At 41.7% G+C, this 19,659-nt stretch overlaps 1 protein-coding gene across 7 annotated transcripts in view; it reads left to right on the plus strand.

Moving 5' to 3' along the window:
* Positions 1 to 19,659, plus strand: part of LOC111866173 (myocyte-specific enhancer factor 2) — a 208,281-nt gene that overhangs the window by 131,591 nt on the left and 57,031 nt on the right. Inside the window, exon 1 of one of the 7 annotated variants that reach the window (XM_023854859.2) lies at positions 8,315 to 8,396. The exons of 5 other annotated variants lie outside the window; for them this stretch is intronic. The gene's annotated coding sequence lies outside the window, so the exon portion shown is untranslated. Of the gene's footprint in view, positions 1 to 8,314; positions 8,397 to 8,500; positions 8,630 to 19,659 lie in introns of those variants that run through there. One more of the 7 variants, XM_023854858.2, reaches the window with a different exon arrangement.

Consider the following 19,659-nt stretch of genomic DNA (forward strand, 5'->3'; position numbering starts at 1 on the left):
AATCATTTTTATTCAAGTGAATACTTGCTGTTATAGTCCTTATGTAACATCCTCTCTGACGAGAGGATGGGTCTGTATTTAACGAATTGTTGCTGGATCTCCCCAGCGCAGTCATTCTCAGGCCCGACTCCCGTGGGACTCGTGACCATATTTTACTTTCTCAAATTCGGGACTCCCCCAGCCTGGAAGGCCCGTTACCCCAGCAACAGCCTGGCACAGTTATACCCCCAGGCACTGGGTTCCCTTTTTATCGCCGCCTACGACTCGCGGGGCTGCGGTGGAGGTATTCGACCCCGCCTCCACACGGGTGTGAACTGCGAACTGAACCCCGCTACAAAGCCAAGAGTTATTTTATGAGTGGCGGTTTACCGCCAAATTGCTCAGTCAGAGCTGGTGTCTAGGTATATAAACACTTGGCACGGATCGCATAGAAAGCACCGTTTCAAACATGGACTCGTTGCCGTGGGAACCTGTTTGTTTCGCGGTCGCTACCTAGCAACGGGTCTACACGCTACAATATAGTTTCATTTGAACACCGTACTTACACAGCGTTGTCTGTGGAATACCGAACATTCCCCATGGCAGATCAGTTGTCGGCAGCAGCGTTCATGACAGGGTGCGGAGATGTCGAAATGAGAGTTCGTCTCTTAGATCACACTGATGGACTTTTCCCCCAAATAAGTTAGTGACGAGTAGATTCTGAAGGGATAGTGACGGCTGAAACAGCTGTAGGAAGTGGGGCATGTTGCTGTTTACGTCCGAAATGTTAGTGTCGCATCTGATTTCAGAAGTATATAAAATTACCAAAAGTTGTACTTCTAAGCATTTTCAAACCGGTTTGAACCTGGTCTTAGGAAATGGTTTAGAGTTATAGTTGAGGGATTCATTTAAAATATTCGGTTTAGGGTCATATTAGATAATATTATGCGTTTGGCTGTAGTATTTTGGGCCTGAATTTTGTGACGGGTAAGAATATGGTCCATTGTATATTTCTTGCAGTGCACTTTCTTGTTTAAATTAAGAAGTTAAAGTGCCCCCTTATTTCCAGTGATATTGACGCTTATTAAAGGTGTTTGTTGAAGATTAATACACACTTAGAGACATAAGGAGAGCATATATGTGGTAGGTCTGTAGGAAACAGACATGTCGACTTTAACATTAGAAACTTACCTGTTTTGCCCACCGTGTATGTGTATGGCGGTTTGCCTTTGTGATGGAGTGATAGTGTTGTTTTCTGCACACAAATGGATTTCTAAATACTATTTTGGTGGACTGGGGCTTCCGAGGTTTTATAAAGATACTGTCACGCGATTGAATGACTGTGGGCGGGTTTTGATTGGTAATCGGAATTATTGCACACTTATACAACTCCTTACTACACTTCACAAATATCTATATGACCCACTAGGTTTTCTCAGTCTGATTTATCTTCACCAGTCCTTGCCTGGTGACGGATCCCAACAATGTCCTCTGCTTCCTTGCTCACAATCTTACCGGCTTGCTACTGTCTCACAAGTAACCCACTGCTGCAACTGTCGACTCTCAAGAGGCTGACTCTTCTGCTTATAATATCTTAGCGCGAACCGCACAGAAAACACTGTTGCTGTTTCCAACTTTTACCGCGTGAACATGCTGGTTTACAAAACTGTTACTCAGTAACGGCTGTCATATAGCTGCTTCTTTCGCGGTCGTTGCTTAGCAATAGGTTTGCATGCCACAGTACTTCAATTATTCTTGCATGAGGGTTGCGGCAGAAATACCACGTCTTGTGTCTTACTGTCGTTGGCAACCAGTATTCTGTTAGGGTGACGTTCCCTTGAAGTTTCGTAAGTTGTTAAGGTTGGAACTAAGACTTGTTAAAAGGTGACGTACAAAAATTTGCACGGGGCACGACGAACACGAAATTTAATGTTACAGGTTAATTTGTATGCTTTGGGTACCGAAGGTTTTGTAGGCATATTCAGTTGCAGAGTGTCGTCACTCTAGCTGCTGTGTCAGTAAAAAAAGTCTCTCTTCCCTTTCTCTAATAATATTGACGTCGGTTACGAGATACATATTAATTTTTCAAAAGTCGATGAACCATACCACCTTTGTTAATATGCAGTATAGTATAAGTACCTGTTAGGCTTTTGTATTATGGAACACACTGAACCGTGTATCTTCCATTCGACTAAACATCTACTACAGTGAGCTTGATAGCAGAAGCGCTTATGCTTCAGTCCGGGGGGTGGGGTCACGTCACAGGGCCAGTGCGGAGAAACTTACCATTAAGGTCTACCTTGGTACCAGGGCGCGCGGTAGCGTAGTTGGTTGAGACACTATGCTACAAGCCGGAAGGTCGCGGGATCGAGGCCGTATGAGGTGGATTTCTTCAATTTACTTAATCCTTCCAGCCGCACTATGGCCCTGGGGTCGACTCAGCCTCTAACAGAAATTAGTACCAGGAATCTTCTGCGGGGGAAAGCGCGGCAGGCGCGTAAGGCTGACAACCTCACCGCCGCCTGTGAGCCGATTATTTAGAATATTTGGGAGGCTGAACTTTTCACAAATCTGTGGGCCTCCACTGCCTGTTACAGGGATAGCTTACGTGCCTTGGTACCGGACGTCGCATTCCTGCTTCATATCAGGGAGATCTCGGGTTCATATTTCAGCCCTGATACTTGATTATTCCGATAGAGCGGTTTCTCATATTCCTGAGTCCCTGCAAGAAAATGTCGGTGTAGTACTTCAAATAAGACACAACCGTTTCCGTCCGCATACTTTCTAATTCGTTGATCATTCTATAATTTGACGCTGTTTAGACTTAGTTTAACATTAAGTAAGCCGTAAACAAGGTTCACAAATAATACCCTGTTAACGCTTAACGATCTTCATTTTGGAGTGTGCATATTCGAGTCCTGTCTGAGGTACGGCTGCTGTATTGCTTCCATCTGTACACACGTGGATTTGACATTGCACATATCTTATATATAAAACGGTCGAGTGTCATTTTTGGATTGTTAACCAATAAGAAGTGTAAATAAGGTCGAAAAGTCTGTGAAGATGGTACTATATATTAATACAATTGCTGTGTTTTTGGACAATCTAGGATATTATAGAAATCAGAACGGTGGATAATGTCGAAAACCCAGTCAGAAGTGTGCCAAAACTAACCAGGCAGGTAGCTGCTTTCTGTAAAACGGCGCATGACGCAAAAACACCGAAGACTTTATTTTCATGTACTGTGGGAGTCATAGTCCTGACAGAATAATTTTAATTGTAAATCAGGCGATGAATTTTCCTTTGGTTTATGAATTTAGAATCTATGGAATATGCATACAGACGGAATACATATGCCTGTATCATAGCAATAAATATGGATATAAACATCAACTGTAATATTAGGATGTACCAGAAATACTTCAGAAGATCGCTTTGTGACATTCAGTTAAGGACTTTGGAGATTGTCAAGGTTTAATTGTAATAGATGGAGGAATTAGACCATTACCATAGATTTCCTTTGACTCGTCTTCTGTTGTAGCTCTGAATTTCCATGTAATCTAGTGATTTGGTCATTTATTTCAAGAGGTAGTTGCAAACAGGAGACTGATATAAGTTCCTGATATACGTTTAAATTTCTCAAGCTTGTACCCGTGGCTCCAAAACCGTCAAGATGAAAATACTGACACAATGATCCGCCCGGTTGTGGAACACTCAGCATGAGGGAAAATAAATGTGTTCATGTCTTGCTACTAGAGTGCTCGACAAAATCGTGAGCATCAGATTCTGGCCTTCTGGGGTGAGACGCTGTGTGAACAGGTTTGTGGATAGCACCGTTTCCGAAGAACGTACTGCCTCCATCTTAACGTTCGACCCTGAAGATGGAAGTAACGTGTCCCTCCGAAATGTTAGAATCCACCTACAAGATTACACACTGTTATAACCCAGAATATCGCAATCTTAATTCTCACCTGAAATGTTTAATTAGGAAATTCTCCTTTCTTGAAGCCTGAAGCGTATTGCAGTGTTCCCAAGGGCCCCTGCTGGGCGTGGGCTGTAGCCAAATGAATTCATTCCCCATATTTTTTATCCTTTCTCTTTTAGATCCTTTTATCCCACCAAAGTCTTGCTTTTATTTCCCATGTGTGTCGTATGTTCCTCCCACCATCCATGTTCTGATCGTCCCAATAATTGGACGAGGAGTACAAATTATGAACCTCTGAACTTTTCTACGTCCTTCTGGTATTCCCTCGGTCTTAGATACAAACATTCTCAGCAGTCTGCTCTCAATTACCCACAATTCGTGTTTCCCCTTTAATGGCACAAAATCGAAGTGCTATGGACAAGAACGATATCCTTGATATAACAGAGAAGATTGTATGTTGTACTGCTCCAGAAATTTGTTGTCTTCTCATGTCCTGTCTAAAAGTGTTCACAGCTACTCGATTCTAAATGGAGAACGTATGTACGGAGTAAGGAGAATATTTAGACGTAAACAGATTAAGTGGCATGAAGGTAAGGAAATTTACATAATGGTAGAATTACAATACAAAATTTTTGTCTGACATTTTGCTATACCTTGGAATAGATGGGAGTGTAATGTCAATAGAAATCCGTGGGTGATGTATTGTGAGAGCTTGAAATGAATTCAGCCTGCCCGAGTGATGCTACAGTGGTGGGATTATGTGTACCTGTCCCTAGAACCTTCGGATTACATAAAGGCAGGAAGTTCTTGGCCATTTGATTGACTGTCAGCTTTTCAACAGATTCTGTACCATGAGTTGCGTCGTCATTAGGATGAATATGTGGTTTGTTTAATACTGTGTGTTGCAAAGACTGTAAACAGAATATGGATGTAATGACGGTCGTCTTCCGTATTATTGATAGATTTCCACGTAGGATTTTGGGTATCACAGGCTTGTGCCCATTGTTCTGTCGGGTTGTGATTACTATCCTCACTTTTGCATTATAGAAACTCTGAAGGAAGAACACTCGAAGTAAGATTACATATGCTGTAATTAAAGGAAAAAATTTGGGATAAGGATTCAAATCGCATCCGAGAAGCTTGCCGCAGTTCCTGCATATCGTAATAAATTTGCCTGCTGTCTTATTAGGTCCGCTGCAGGAAATAGGTAACAGACAAATCTACTCATGACTTACCATGCTATATAGGTTTGGACTTGAAACTTTTTTGTGATTTGTCGTACCTACTTAACATGAAAATTACCTGTATTATTATTATTAGAGGGGGTGGGTTTCCCAATGCACTTAGACCAGTTATTGGTCCATTGTGCGTCCCACTTTAATTTCTACTGTCGCCATACCCTACCGGTACTGGTGCGTGCTATCAGCCCCGTTCAGCCAACGAGGTCGGCTGTCGGTACCTGATATTTCCCCCATCTACCAGAGGCATTGGAACTACTTGGGCGTGAAATTGTTGCCTAATTTTGCTCAGAGGTCTCCTAGAGACATGAGGATCTTTTACGTGCCGTAAATCTACGACACGGGACCCACGGCTTAAAGTCCCTCCCGGAGGACTTGTTCCCTGAATTTTTCGGCCCTTAAAAATTCCACGACCTCCGCCGGGTTTGAACCCGCGTACTTTGAGTCATGAGGTGGGAACGTTACCTGTAAGTTTGGTTTTCTAGTTAACACCGTCGCTTAACATACGCATATTTAGTGCATATTCATTCGTCGTTCAGAAACATTGTAAGCCTCTAGTTCAGTGGGTTATATATTTTCTTCTACACATACTTTCAGGCGATGAGACCTGTTTAATCCACCGAAGCACGAAATTAATTGAAACATTGTTCAAAGATTCTGTTCATTACCACACACATAATATGCTGTGAAGGCCAGTCGATTAATGTTGTTAAAATCATAAGTTATGTGGCTGAAGTGCAAAACTTTTTAATGTTGAAATGGGCGACGCATGTTACTAAAACCGACTGCTAAAAATTAAATATGTACTGCATTTATATTTGCAGGGTTCTTTTCTTGATTACGTCTCCGACTATCCGCGTCTGTTCAGGAGCCCCCAGGGAGGTATAGTGCTGTGAAGTTGCAGATTGTGACACTATAATGCGAAATCCGTAGCGGGCCCATTCGAAGTCGAAAAAATTGTGCCAGTACACAGTTTTGATTGAGCAGAGTACCTTAGAAGAGCTCTGATAATCAAGAAGTTCCTTGGAAGTTATGGAACTGGAAGATTCATTACTACGCTCCAAATGTCAGATGTCCTCCTATTCAGTCCACACCCTCCCAGCCTGGGTATGCAACCGGGAGAACACTGGCACGTGTTCAAGGGTAATCTTACACGACAAAATATTTACGAGTATTTCTGAACTGTTACCTCCACTGTGTCCGTCTGCATGTAACACGTGGAAGATTACCCATAATCCAGCCATTGACGCATTATGGCTGGTAATTTCCACTTTCAACATTTTGCCAGAAACAACAACAACATAATAATAATAATAATAATAATGTAGCGTGTAGAGCCGTTTCTAGGCAACGATCGTACACAAACGGGTTTCCACGGCAACAGTCTTCCCGGAACAGTAAAGGTAATTTTGGAAACGGGGGTTTCTGCGGTTGTCCGTGCCGGCGGGTTATAAGGAGGGCAGCTGGAGTAAGAATTCAGAATTGGAAGGGATGGTTAAGTGTGGTTAATGTTTGTCATGTAATATGGATTACATTATCAAGATCTGAAAGAATTTATTTTCAGAATTTGAACCTAGAAGGTGTTCATAGAGAACGACTGAGAAAAATCGTGCCGTTGAGCTCTAATCTGACATCAGCCAGCCAAACAAAGAGGACACGTGACACGTAGACCTGTATATATGACAGTGATGTGTACAGCTGCTCGAGTTCTCATCCCCATGAAGATTATAAGACACGTTCCTATTTGAGTGCCTCATTAGTTTCAGGTTTGTTCAGCAACAAAACGATACATCGATTGTGGTAGTGCTCGTAAGCTGTTAAAGAATTACAGTGATATTATTGCCTAAATATGCTTGAGTTAAATTGCCTTTGAAAATATGAAACCTCAGAACTCTTCTTTTTCGTCGAAATAGTTTTATTCAGTATATTATATTTTTAGAGTGAAGGATAGTTAATGTATAAGGAATATGATTCCGCAGGATTACTTGGTTTATGGAATTTGTTCGTTGCCTAATATTCTGAAAGAACAGCGTGTCGGAAACTGCATGTGTTCCCGTCCTTAGGCGACAGGTTGGGGAGTCATCTACTGTTTGGTTCGTCACTGGACTCTCCAGCAATTGATACGACCTTGTGTAACGGCCCCAAGTGAGTAGGTCCCTCCCCACCTATGGAAACATGCGGTTTCCGAAACAATGTATTATTTTAGGGTATTCGGCGATGGACCAAGCGCAGGAACTCATTACGAGTATAATAGATCACAGTCAGAACAGAATTGTGATTCCTGTGCTAATGTTTTCCATTTCCCCCTGATTTAGACGGGACTTTCTGTGGCTCTGATGAAATTGTACAATTATAATTGCCGCTTTTGGAGTCCCTAGTTTTGAATTAATGTCGAAATGTGTTTCTGTAAATGTTCAACTAGTAAGTCAAGAACTAATGATACGGTATAGGTGGGACATTCGCCGAGGGAAGAGACCACTTGTGAAACCCAGGCTTATAAGGATAATATACTTTGTAGTGCGTCTTGGAGAACTGGGTTGTGGAAGCATGGAATCAGTTGGTCCACTGCCCTGTGGGATACATCGGCGAACGTTCGTGAACCTCCAGTTTTTGTTAAAAAGAGGAATACCTGTATGAGCTGAATAAGTGTGTGATTTTCAAGGATTGTCTTGGGGCACTGAATGTACCGTAATATGTGTAAACCCAAAGTTGTAGCATTAGATGTTAGTAGCCGTAACGTGGGAAGTAGACTGTATGAATATTTGCATATGAAACTTGTCTGTGTAGACAAGATAATGGCACTTACACTCGTGGTGCGATTTTTTTTTCTTTCAGTTTACCGTTCCAATGTAGCCAGATTATAGAGCGATGTTACAGTTACGTAAGATTATCGAAATGCCAATCCGTCATCAGGATTCGAAACTAAACCGTAGGTGTTTCCCTGGCATTGCGACAGCAACCGCTGATTAGTTCGATATAGGCCGGTCTCTTCATTTCAACGGGTTGACTTCTAGAGGTGAGTGTATGTCCATTTAGGCATCTTGCTCTGGTGTCATTGAAATTAACATAATCATGTCATTGACAACTACAGTACCTCAGGCAAACAAATCATTCGGGTGGAGTGAATTTCGGGGATGTTCGTGCTTTGTCGTGTGGGACGCATGGCGCCGGTGGAGGGGGCACTCTGGAGCAGCGCCGAGCTCGCTTCGCGGCGGGCCTCAGCGACTTGGACCGCCCGACGAAGCCGGCGCGAGGTAAGAGCAGACACCAAAGCGGTTTCCCAGGATAGCATAGATTTATTTTGAAACTGACAATTATTTTTGGGAACTTTTGGGGTGTAATGCATGCTAGGCCCTGCTGTTCTGATGCGGCTAGTAAGTAGTTGGTAGCTTGGACTCGGTGTGTTCGCGTGGTGAGGTGAGGTGTGGTGTGGTGTGTGGTGTGACTTTACCTGATCGAACGGAATCATGAGTGCTGCCAACTGCTCGTGAGTGTCTTTATGTGCCACATTCTTACCGCTTCACTGTGACAGCATACAGCTTGAATTATCATTCTCTAGCATTGTTACGCGTAGTAACCAACTGCCCGTGTATGTGTGTGAAACCCGATCCCGTTGTACCACAAGTAGCTTTCATTGTCCTTTGCGCGTGTTCCTTTCCAGTCAGTGTTTTGTTGTGTTTCTTGGAACGAACACACACGGCAATTGAATAGTTCCTTTGGATATTATGTGCCTTTTGAAACATTGACAGAAACTTTTACAAAAATAGTGTATTTTAATTAATTAATATTTTAAATCTATATTAATGCTGTTGAATTTCGAATAACGTGTTATTTCAAAATATGCTTTGTTAGTTCTAAGGTTAGGAAAATTGGCTTTTACGTATTTGTTAACGTTCCTTACGACGTACACGTTCTGAGATGGATCAGTCTGAAAAGTTGCTGCCTTCATACTCATGGAGTATGCTTTCATCTTCGAGAGGAGACTCAGAATTCTAATTATCGTCTCATTCCTATATGCGATCTTTGTGGACTAGTTGAAACGTTGGTTGCTCTTTGGTGACCTTTATTGGTCCCCGTCCAGACTTACTGAGGCTCGGCTTGTCGCTGCGTATGGTGAAGACTCTGATTCCGCTCACTTCTCTGTCTTTGAACAGAAATCTTCCATTCGCAAGTGTTTTGTGGATTATGTGATGTGTCATTTTTTGCGATTGAAGTGTATTTGCTGTTGGGGTATGTACATAGATCTCTCATACACTGTGAGGGAGCTTGTCAGACGTTCGCAGAAAGATACGCATTCTTGCTTTGGAATGTGGCGTCTCTAATTTAAGTTCTTAGAGAGACGCAAGGTTATGTCGTTTTTAAGTATACGTAACAGCGTGGTGATATATCGTTATATCTATCGACATGTGCAGTTGTGTACATGTTACGATAGGACTATGTTAATGCTTATTGGAAATTGAAACTGAAACGTCTTCATATATTGGCAGAATATATTTTGTTTATTTAACGATGCTCTCAGCAGTTCTGAGTGGGGCTTGTAGTGTGGAATGCTAGAGTGATCATTGAATACTTATTTGAAAACAGTATGAAAGGATATAGATGTGGCCTAATTTGGGGCACTATTCCACTGTTTGCCAGACCGGAGCAAGGAGAGTCTCTCAAATACGTAGTAGGACCGCTTTTCACTCGCTTTCATAAACGAGATACGCAGTAAAAGTAAAGCTATCCCTGTACCAGGCCGTGAAGGCCCGTAGGGTTGTGATACGTCGAGGATCCCACATTATCTAGACAATCGGCTCAAAGATGGCGGTAAGGTTGTCAGCCTTACACTTTACTACCCAGGAAAATTATTTCTGTTAGAGGCTGAGTGAACCCCAGGGCCATAGTGCGGCTGGAAGGATTAGGTCAATTGAAAAAATCCAATNCATAAGAGACGTGTCCTTAGAAGAATAAGTCTGACAGGACTCTCGTTGTTGTGATCCATTTAGTGGATTTAAGTGTGAATAGAAGAAAGAGTAATTCATGTCCCCTTTTTTATTTATGTAAACTTTCCTATACCTTCGAACTCCTCTGCATTGTTGATAGATAGTATACCGATTTAGACAGGACCGTAACGCCATGTAATTCGGTAGTGATCCATCGACGTTTCGGAAGAACGTCGATGACGTTACCGAAATGCACGGCCTTACAATCCAGAAGATCTTACTTTTTAGTCATTGCATTCATAACATCAAATCTAACGTTATGCAGGTTGTGTGTGAACTCGTGTGTTTAAAAGCTACAAGATGTATTGCGTTGATTCACTAAATTCTCAGCAGACATTGAACAAAATAACGAACGAGAAACTGGTGACAGTATTGCCATGGCCGTGTGTAGAGATCGGAGTCAGAAACATGTTCGTATCTTGCTGAATGGATGGATTTTAATTATGCCACCTGGAGAGTTCTTCCATAACCGTTGCGATCCGGAGTTTCATTTTGATGAAACATGCTGTTGTCACAGTCCCGGTGCTAAATGTATAATATATTTTATCTCTGTTATATCCTATCTTGTTACGTACTTGCTCATCTCTGGGTTAAACACTTTTTGCGATGGATTGGATTATAGATTATAGGGTTTAGGCCTACTCCAAACAAAATTGCTTGCAATTACAATTGCTCGTAGAAATGTTGTAAATTGTATTATTATTATTATTATTATTATTATTATTATTATTAGTAGTAGTAGTAGTAGTAGTAGTAGTAGTAGTAATATTTTCAAGAAGGACATATTACTTAATTAGTTACAGATTGAGTCCACTTTAAATTAGCTGGATATAACCTCACATCTTCGTGCAGTCACCTTACAAATAACATTTCTTAACGTGATTTGCAGGAGTCTTTATGATGTCTTTATGAAGATTGTATAGGCACCCGCTATCCCGAATTGACTGAAAACTAAGTGAATTTATTCGTACACTGTCATGTTATTGTTTTAGGGTTTAGAAACAGATTATCTTAAAAAAATTATTTATATTTCTAATATTTATTAGCATACAGCAGTTCGGGTGGCGCTAGTGACGCACATCACAAGTGCATGCGTCCGTCGTATACTTATATTGTAGAATTTAAAACTGCGTTTCGGATGGCCACCAGTGGCTTCATATCAAGTTTAGTGAAATCTGGTGAATAAGTTGGTCAGTTGATTGAAAAATAGAAATAGATATTCGCAGATAGCTTAGTGCTGTCGTAAGCCAACTCCCCCCCCATAATTAAGGATAGTAAAGTAATAAAATTTGTCTTATTCTTTTTGTTAATTACATATGACACAGCTTTAATAGTCTTGTATGAAAATATTGTAGGACACATCTATGATCTTACTGTTATCTTGTAAGTTTACATTTATATCTGCTGTAAATTAAGCCGTAGCCTGCGGAGTGCGCAAGGCGCAAGTTTCCATATATACGCATAGCGTTAAAATTCTTACGCTTTCGTTTTGTATGCTATTTTTTAAAGAACCTCCATTGCTAAATTTTATCAAGACAGGCTCATGACCTTTTGCGTTGTTATGAGATGGTATGGCGTAAAGTATCCGTTATGTTCAATTATCACGAAGACCGTAAGATTTATATTTTTAGTTGACAACATCCTTCTGATCATTTAGTTATCAGGATGTATAATTACGGTATGATGAATTTGAGATCATTGCGAATTGGAGAAGTACTTTAAGACATATGTGATGGATGGATTAGTAAAGAGGTTGGTCTAGAAGTAAACACACAGAAAACTAAGTATATGTTGCTGTCTCGTGACCAAAATGCAGGGCAAAATCATGACATAAAGAGAGGAAACAGATGTTTCGAAAATGTGACACAGTTCAAATATTTGGGAACAATGATGACAGATCGAAACCTGATTCAGGTGGAAAGTAAGAGGCGATTGAACTCGGGTAATGCTTGCTACCATTCAGTCCAGAACCTTTTGTCTTTTCGTCTGTTGTCCAAAAACATATGCAAAACTATAATTTTGCCTGTGGTTCTGTATGGATGTGAAACTTGGTCTCTGACATTGAGGGAGGAACATAGACTGAGGGTGTTTGAGAACAGGGTGTTGAGAATATCTGGACCGAAGAGAGATGAAGTGACAGGGGGTTGGAGAAACTGCATAATGAGGAGCTTCATAACTTGTACCTTTCTCCAAGTATAATTAGAATGATGAAGTCAAGGAGGACGAAATGGGCAGTGCATGTAGGACGAATGGGGAGGAGGAATGCATATAGGATATTGGTGGGAACGCCAGCAGGAAGGAGACCACAGGGAAGACCAAGGCGTAGGTGGTTGGACAATATTAGAATGATGCTTAGAGTGATAGGATGGGATGATATGGATTGGATAGATCTGGCTCAGGATAGGGGCCAGTGGAGGACTCTTGTGAACACGGTGAAGAATCTTCGGGCTCCATAAAATGCTGGGAAATTCTTGGGTAGCTGCAGAATTGGCGGCTCCTCCAGAAGGGCTCAGCTCCATGAGTAAGTAAGTGATGGATGGTTTGCATGATTAATTGATGAAGTGTTATTTGTCTTCATTATATATATATATATACACACACACTCACTCACAATGTATGTGGTGTGTATGTGTGTGTTAAACATGCCCAATTTAGTGAATTAACTCTTGATGGTACGACGTTCTGAATTGGCCACGGAATTAGGTAAGCCTTGTCTAGTTAGGTTTAACAGTTCTCTATGGATAGCGTAGATGTGGAGAAATGTTAAAACTAATTACCAAATATGGTGCGTCACGCCACGAAGTGTGGAATCATACATACAAAGCCCATGCTGTTTTGTCTGTTTATGTCACCACGTCATACCGATTGCAAGGAATTCGACGTCATACATTTGTGGTCCGAAACATTTGTCGATAGATCGGAGCACCTGTATGTTTATATATAATGTTCTCGTATATTGTTACAGAATATATAATGTAGATTTGTGAGTTGTTACGAAGTTTGTGGCAGACTTCGGTTCACATATGAATATCGTTGAGAAATTGTTGGAGAAGAATACTTTAGAGTAAAATATTTTGTAGTGCTGTGATAAATATATTTAAATAGCTGACCAGAGACTGAAGCTGGAACGAAATAGCCAGCTGATTAATCTTAATCGAATTTGATGTTTTATATCAGTATACACAGTGTGACAATTAAGTTCCCGACCTGACGCCATTACAGTAATACTCCTAATGCCATCTATTGAGGATGAACGGGACTAGTTAGAAAGAACGTTTATTCATATGATGTGCAAGTTTAAACTTGTTTGGTTAATGCATATGAGGATTACAGTTGTTTTGGTGACGTTAGTTTTTTCATCGTGTCGAAGGTTTCAAAAAAGTTTTGTGTAAAATTAAAGTAAACAGCTGCTGAAACGTTGGTAATGTTGAAAAGTGGGTACAGTGAAGAATGTTTATCGAGAGCAAGTGTGTTTGAATGGCGTCAAAGGTTAAACGTAGCTCAGAGAGTAATAATGCAAAAAATCACGGGTGAATACATTGTTGACCGCATTTTTTGACGCTAATGATATCATTTATGATGAATTTGTCCCGGAAAAAGAGACTGCAAACGGTAAATTTTATAAAGAGGCGATTAAGAGATTGATTGTTCGAGTTCATCGCGTTAGGCCTGAGTTTCAGGAAAGTGCGTCCTGGTATCTTCTGCACGACAGTGTACCGGCAGATTCTTCGGGCGTTGTCTCCGAGTTTTTGGCGAACCTAGGGTTCCCCGTGTTATCCCATCCACCCTACTCCCCCGATTCAGCGCGGCTGAACTTTTTTATTTCCTAGATTAAAATTTGCAATGATAGGAACGAGATTCGGGGCTGTGTCATCGATCCAACAGACGGTGACGAGAGAACTGAAGGCGATACAGGAAGAAGCGTTTTCTCGGGCATTCGACTCGCTGTGAGCTAAGTAAACGTTGCGCTTAAGCGGTAGGGGACTATATTGAGTGATTGTATTACTATTTTTTAATATTTTTTGTGTACGTTTTATGGCCCCAGTTCTGGAACTTAATTGTCACACTGTGTACATTACATTATTTCGATAATTTCCGCTTTTTATAGTTTTGAATTTATTTTATGGAGCTAATTTTGACACGGAATTTGGATAATGATGTAGTCTTAAGGGTCATAACGATTTCAAACGTTTGTGCGGTCGTGCCCATCGACTTGTATTCCTTTGGGGTTTGAAACTATAACATTCGTTTCTCGTCATTTAAATTATATTCTCTATTTTGTGCACAAGTTTTATAAGCCAATGGTCACATCTCGCCTCTGCCACCTATCGCGGGTGTGTGATTCCCGCTATTCCGGAGGTCCTGGGATCAAATCTCGGTTCGGAAACTGTTTATTTTAACGAAAATATTTCGCAGGTTTTTCAGACCCTCCAGGCAAATGCAGCTGCAATTCCCAGAATTTGGTTTCCATTCGCATCCTCTGAAATTCGTTATTCACTCAACACCATACCTTTTAACGTTATATAATGTAAGCTACTGACAGCGTCGTTAAATAACCCTTCGTGCAATGCAGAGGTTATGTAGGTAGACACCATAGGACTTATGCCAGCCCGGCCTCACCGCTAATGCCACATCCATTTAATTGAAATCCTTTCCTAGGGAGGCACACGCGACGGACACGACCTCCCATCTTGCCCACACTTACGCATTTCGTCAAAATAACGCGTAAAATCGATCGGTGTGATGATCCAATAAAAATGTACTTTTGGGAAACGTGCCTGATTCGGGTACGTCCACTATTATCTGGTGGTGTCTCCTGTTTTTTCTGTTCTCGGAAGTTGAAAAATAATTTTGAGTACCTTAGCAGTCATAATAATACCATTCTTGGGTATTCAGTAGGCTTATTAAGTGACTTTTTTTAATATATGCTTGGAAGGTGAATGGTAATATGCAAGGATAGATGTTTTGAAAAGTAAACGGTTTTGCGAAGAGGAGACATGTTCAGTTTTATCAGAGTAAAATGTAAAAATCTCTGCTTAACTAATTAAGCACTACGCCATGAAGGCGTATGGGCGGGTGGATGTATAGAGCCATATTTCCTTGACCTCGGCACTAGCTGGAGTGAGTGGTCAGCTTCATGCCCCCGCCGCTTTACCCGCCGGGAGAAGAGTTCCCGGTACCCGTTGGATAGAAGGATGGGTGGACCCAGAGAACATTTTTGACACTACGAGGACTCGACCTCCGACTCTTCGGTCGTCCAGCCCATTGATAATCGCTATACCGACTACACAATCCCGGCTCTTTTATACGAGTATCTTGTACTTTTACTTGCCAGTGATCATGGAATATACCTGCGTAGTCGAATCATATTTAAAGAATTATAGGCCTACGGTGTCCTGTAATTAGTTTTAGTGCCTTGAACATTAGCCCTTATCTAGGTTTCATACTGCAAATGCAACGTTTCGGAGACTCGTTCTGTCTTTGTCTTGAGGCTAAAAGGGCTCCTTATCTGAGGGTTCCGCTGGAAAGAGTTAATTCTCATACTAGTCCTCGGATTCGTCTGAAGACGGAAACAGGAGCAGCTTCTTTACCTCGTCTTCCTAACATCCATACGATGGGATAGTGTCATAGGTATTAAAGGTATAATGCATCTTCGTCAACATCATTCGAAAATGAAGTGTTCTGTAGCAATGCAATTGCTGCGTATACTGTGTTGAGCTTGAAGTTCACTTTAGTTGCACTTCGACTGCAGGGCGCTTGAATGTGATTCCACATAGAAAACTGGACACTGGTTATAAGGGAGCCTTGCGTAGTTGGTTCACATCACGCAATTAAAATTTCAAGTACACGGTGTAGGCCCTACAGCATAGTACTTGTAATTACGGTCTGTAAGTGTTCAATAAATCCAGTTGTTGACCCTCACCCTAAATGTAGTCGCACTCATACTCGTGACTAAAGATTTTAGTGTGGGCACCAATTGTTGCACGGAGCACGTCCCGTGGGATCTCCTCTTCATGCAGTGTGGGATCGAGTGTGTGTGTCATCTCTTGCGGTGACATCGCTGATACGTGACTTCAGATTCTCAAGACCTGCCACCTGTAGCATATACCTTATCTTCTACATACTCCCACAAAAATAAGTCTGGTGGTGTAATGTGTGCATAACTGAATTTTTTATTATTAGTAGGAACATTGAACTACTTCTGTAGAGAAAGCCGAATGAGTTTTTTTTTGTAAATATTTCATAGCGACTTGAATTAGAAAAATGAGAAAGCGGCATAATTAAAAATACATGGAAAAATGTAGAATGATCATATGTAATTAAAACGTAAGAATTTTCTGATGTTTCCGCTGGGGCTAAATTGCGGTTTCTAGGCTTTACAGGTCAGGTGTGATGCATGTTACGGTCAGTCGAAGGATTGGCATGAGATTTCCATCTATGAGCCGGTTCCGTTTTTGTATATGTATGTAACTTCATCTGTAAAGATTGTCGTTCACAAATCCACGTGATTTAGAACAAGTCTGCACATACATTTACATTCTCTCTCACATTCGAATATGTATTTAGGAAGACGCGTGTAGAATTTTACGAAATCACCTTCTTTTAATATCGTGATGAAATGGGGTGTATGCATAGAAGGGTTTTGGATTCGATGTTTGGATTTATTGACACCTTATACACAGCACTCGGAACTACAGATAATACAGCGCTATCGCTGATCTGCACACTTAACAGTTCACCGTTGCACACACAAAGGTTCTGTCTTCACTAGTCGTATCCTGACAACGGATTTATAACAGTCTCACTGTAACTTCAAATCACACACGAAGTTTTCTTTGCACAGCCTAATTCTATTGTTACCATTTATTCTGAACCATCTTCGACTGCCGTCTACCTCAATTCTGACAACTCCCCCATTTTCAGAGTCAGAGTCAGAGTCACTCTACGACTGGCTGTTTACCGCCAATCAGTTCGTCTTGGCTACAAGCCCCTTGAGACTCACGACTAGTATTCTTTTTCAACTGAACAGTTGCGGTTATAGTCATTATCTAACATCCTCTCTGACGAGAATATAGGTCTCTCGTTAACAATTGCTGCTGGTCCTCACCAACGCAGTCATTCTCTGGATGGAATCCCGCTGGACTCATGACTGCATTTTACTCTCTTAGATTCAAGGCTCCCCCAACCTGGAGAGCCAGGTCCCCTATTTATATCACTAAGGAACAGGGTGGCCCGGTGATACCCCCAGGTACTGCGTTCCCTTTTCGTCGACTCCTACGACTCGCAGGTGTAAGGTGGTGGTATTCGACTCCGCCTCCACACTTGATTTCCCCCGTTTCTTCAGGCTATCCTGCTTATAACATTTCAGCACGAACCACATAAGAACTACCGTCTCCTAACAATTCCTCTATTGTTACAGAGGTGTGTTCACCTCACCGTTGCATGGCAACGAGCGCGGCGCTGACCACAGAAGACATCGCCTCCTCTATTGTTTCGTGTTGATTCACTGCTGCAGGAATGTGTTTACTGAGCCGTTGCCAAGCAATGAACCATTCCGGCTTTAGGCGTCATATCAGAATATAAACATAGCGAATCATTTAATTATAGGTTGATTAGTTTGAGGTGTAAAGTAGTTTCAGCGTCTTCATTAGATGCTTCAAGTGTGTTATCAGATGTTCTGAACAACGTCCAGTCCTGATCGAAGTTCACAGACATGCCTCTAAATGATTCCTGGAACAATTAAATTTGTTCGACATAGCGTCTAATAAGGGGGCACTCTGCTACAAGCCGGAAGGTCAGGGGTTCGAGTTCCGATGTGGACATTGGAGTTTCTTCAATTTACTTAATCCTTGCAACCGCTATATGACCCTGGGGTCGACTCACCCTCTAATAGAAATGAGTACCGGGAATATTTTGGGGAGTAAGGGCGGCAGGCGCGTAGGACTGACATCTATGAGCCGATTTTCTAGGAAATATGGGAACCTCAACATCTCACAACCCTATGGGACTCCACGGCATGTTACAAGGATACCTTTACTTTTTTACTTACTAGCTACTAATATTTTTCTATTGTAATATTTGCGAGTAATCTGGAATGCGACAAGTGCCATTATTCAGACTCTGTCAATGAAACGATGATTCCTTTCTGTGGGTCAACAAGTTGTTGTACAGTTCATATACAGATTGTCATTTCGCTTACAGCTTGCTATGTAGGTCAGTCAAGTGCCCACAAATGTTTGTCAGGAAGGCCAGATCATACACCCGACATGCGCCTTCAGAAGGACTCGATTGTTCACCTTTTCGTGATAGGAAACCTCTGATCTCTCCTAATAGGTATGCGAAACATTGCAAAAACTTACCTTTGTAAGACAATGAACTTGGAGCCCTGCCGGCTGCCTGGTACATGTTTTTTTTTTATATATACTTAAGCTGGAGGCAACTTGCTCCTCCGATACATCAGTTAACTTTGCCGGACCATCCGGCATTAAATCCCGAAAGGTAGAATTATTTAAGTTCAGGCCAGTACACAGTGTCAACATGTTCTCTTTCGATTTCGTCACGGAACGCGTAGAGCTGTCTGTGGTTCTGCTCACGTCACGTAGTAAGGTAGCTGCACATCAGTTGTTTAATTTCCAGAACTTTGCCTAGTAGGCTTTGTTCTATGGATAATGCAGTGATACTATATATTAATTGTAGAGTTCTACCTTTTGCAGGTGATTGTAAAAGACGAAACACCATAATTTTGTAGCCAATCCCAAAAGGCGCACAATCAGTGGTTATGAAGCGTGACAATTAAATAACGTGACTGTACTCACAGACAGCACTGTATTAATTTCTATTTTATACTATAGTGACGCGGTAGCGTAGCTGGTTTCGACACTGTAACACTAGCCTGAAGGTCATGGGTTCGATTCCAAATGAGATTATTGGATTTTTCAATTGACCTAATCCTTCCAGCCACACTATGATCCTAGAGTCGACTCAGCCTCTAACAGAAATGAGTACCGGGGGTCTTCCTGGTGTGGTGGGGGGTAATTGACGGCTGGCAACCTCACCGCCAACTGTGAGCCGCTTGTGTAGAAAAGCCTCGTGGTCTCACAACCGTATGGGCCTCACGGCCTGTTACAGAGATAGCCTTTTCTTTTACTGCAGTGGTCTCCTTCAGAGTAGTTCCTCCTGCAGCTGTACGTGAATTCCAATGTCCTTTTAAATTGTCGATCCATTTTCAGGAGTCATTCTTCTCATATTGTTTAGAACCTCCGTCTTAATTTTTTTAAATCTCTACTAAGGTTTCAGCGTGTGATCCCTTGAGGCGATTCTTCATGGTAGAGAAGATGAAGAGGTCATACGGAGCGAGATCTGGAGAATAAGCCGGATATTCTAGGACCGCGATCGATTTTTTCCTCAGATTTCCTTGACAGACAGCACCAGTTGTGAGGGCGCGTTGTCATGGTGCAGGATCCACTTGACATGAAATTGTTATCGTCTCGCGCGACGAATCCGCAGTCTCAGACTTTCCAGGACGTGGAGA

This window comes from Cryptotermes secundus, unplaced genomic scaffold (genome assembly GCF_002891405.2).
Source record: "Cryptotermes secundus unplaced genomic scaffold, Csec_1.0 scaffold599, whole genome shotgun sequence".
Taxonomy (NCBI): domain Eukaryota; kingdom Metazoa; phylum Arthropoda; class Insecta; order Blattodea; family Kalotermitidae; genus Cryptotermes; species Cryptotermes secundus.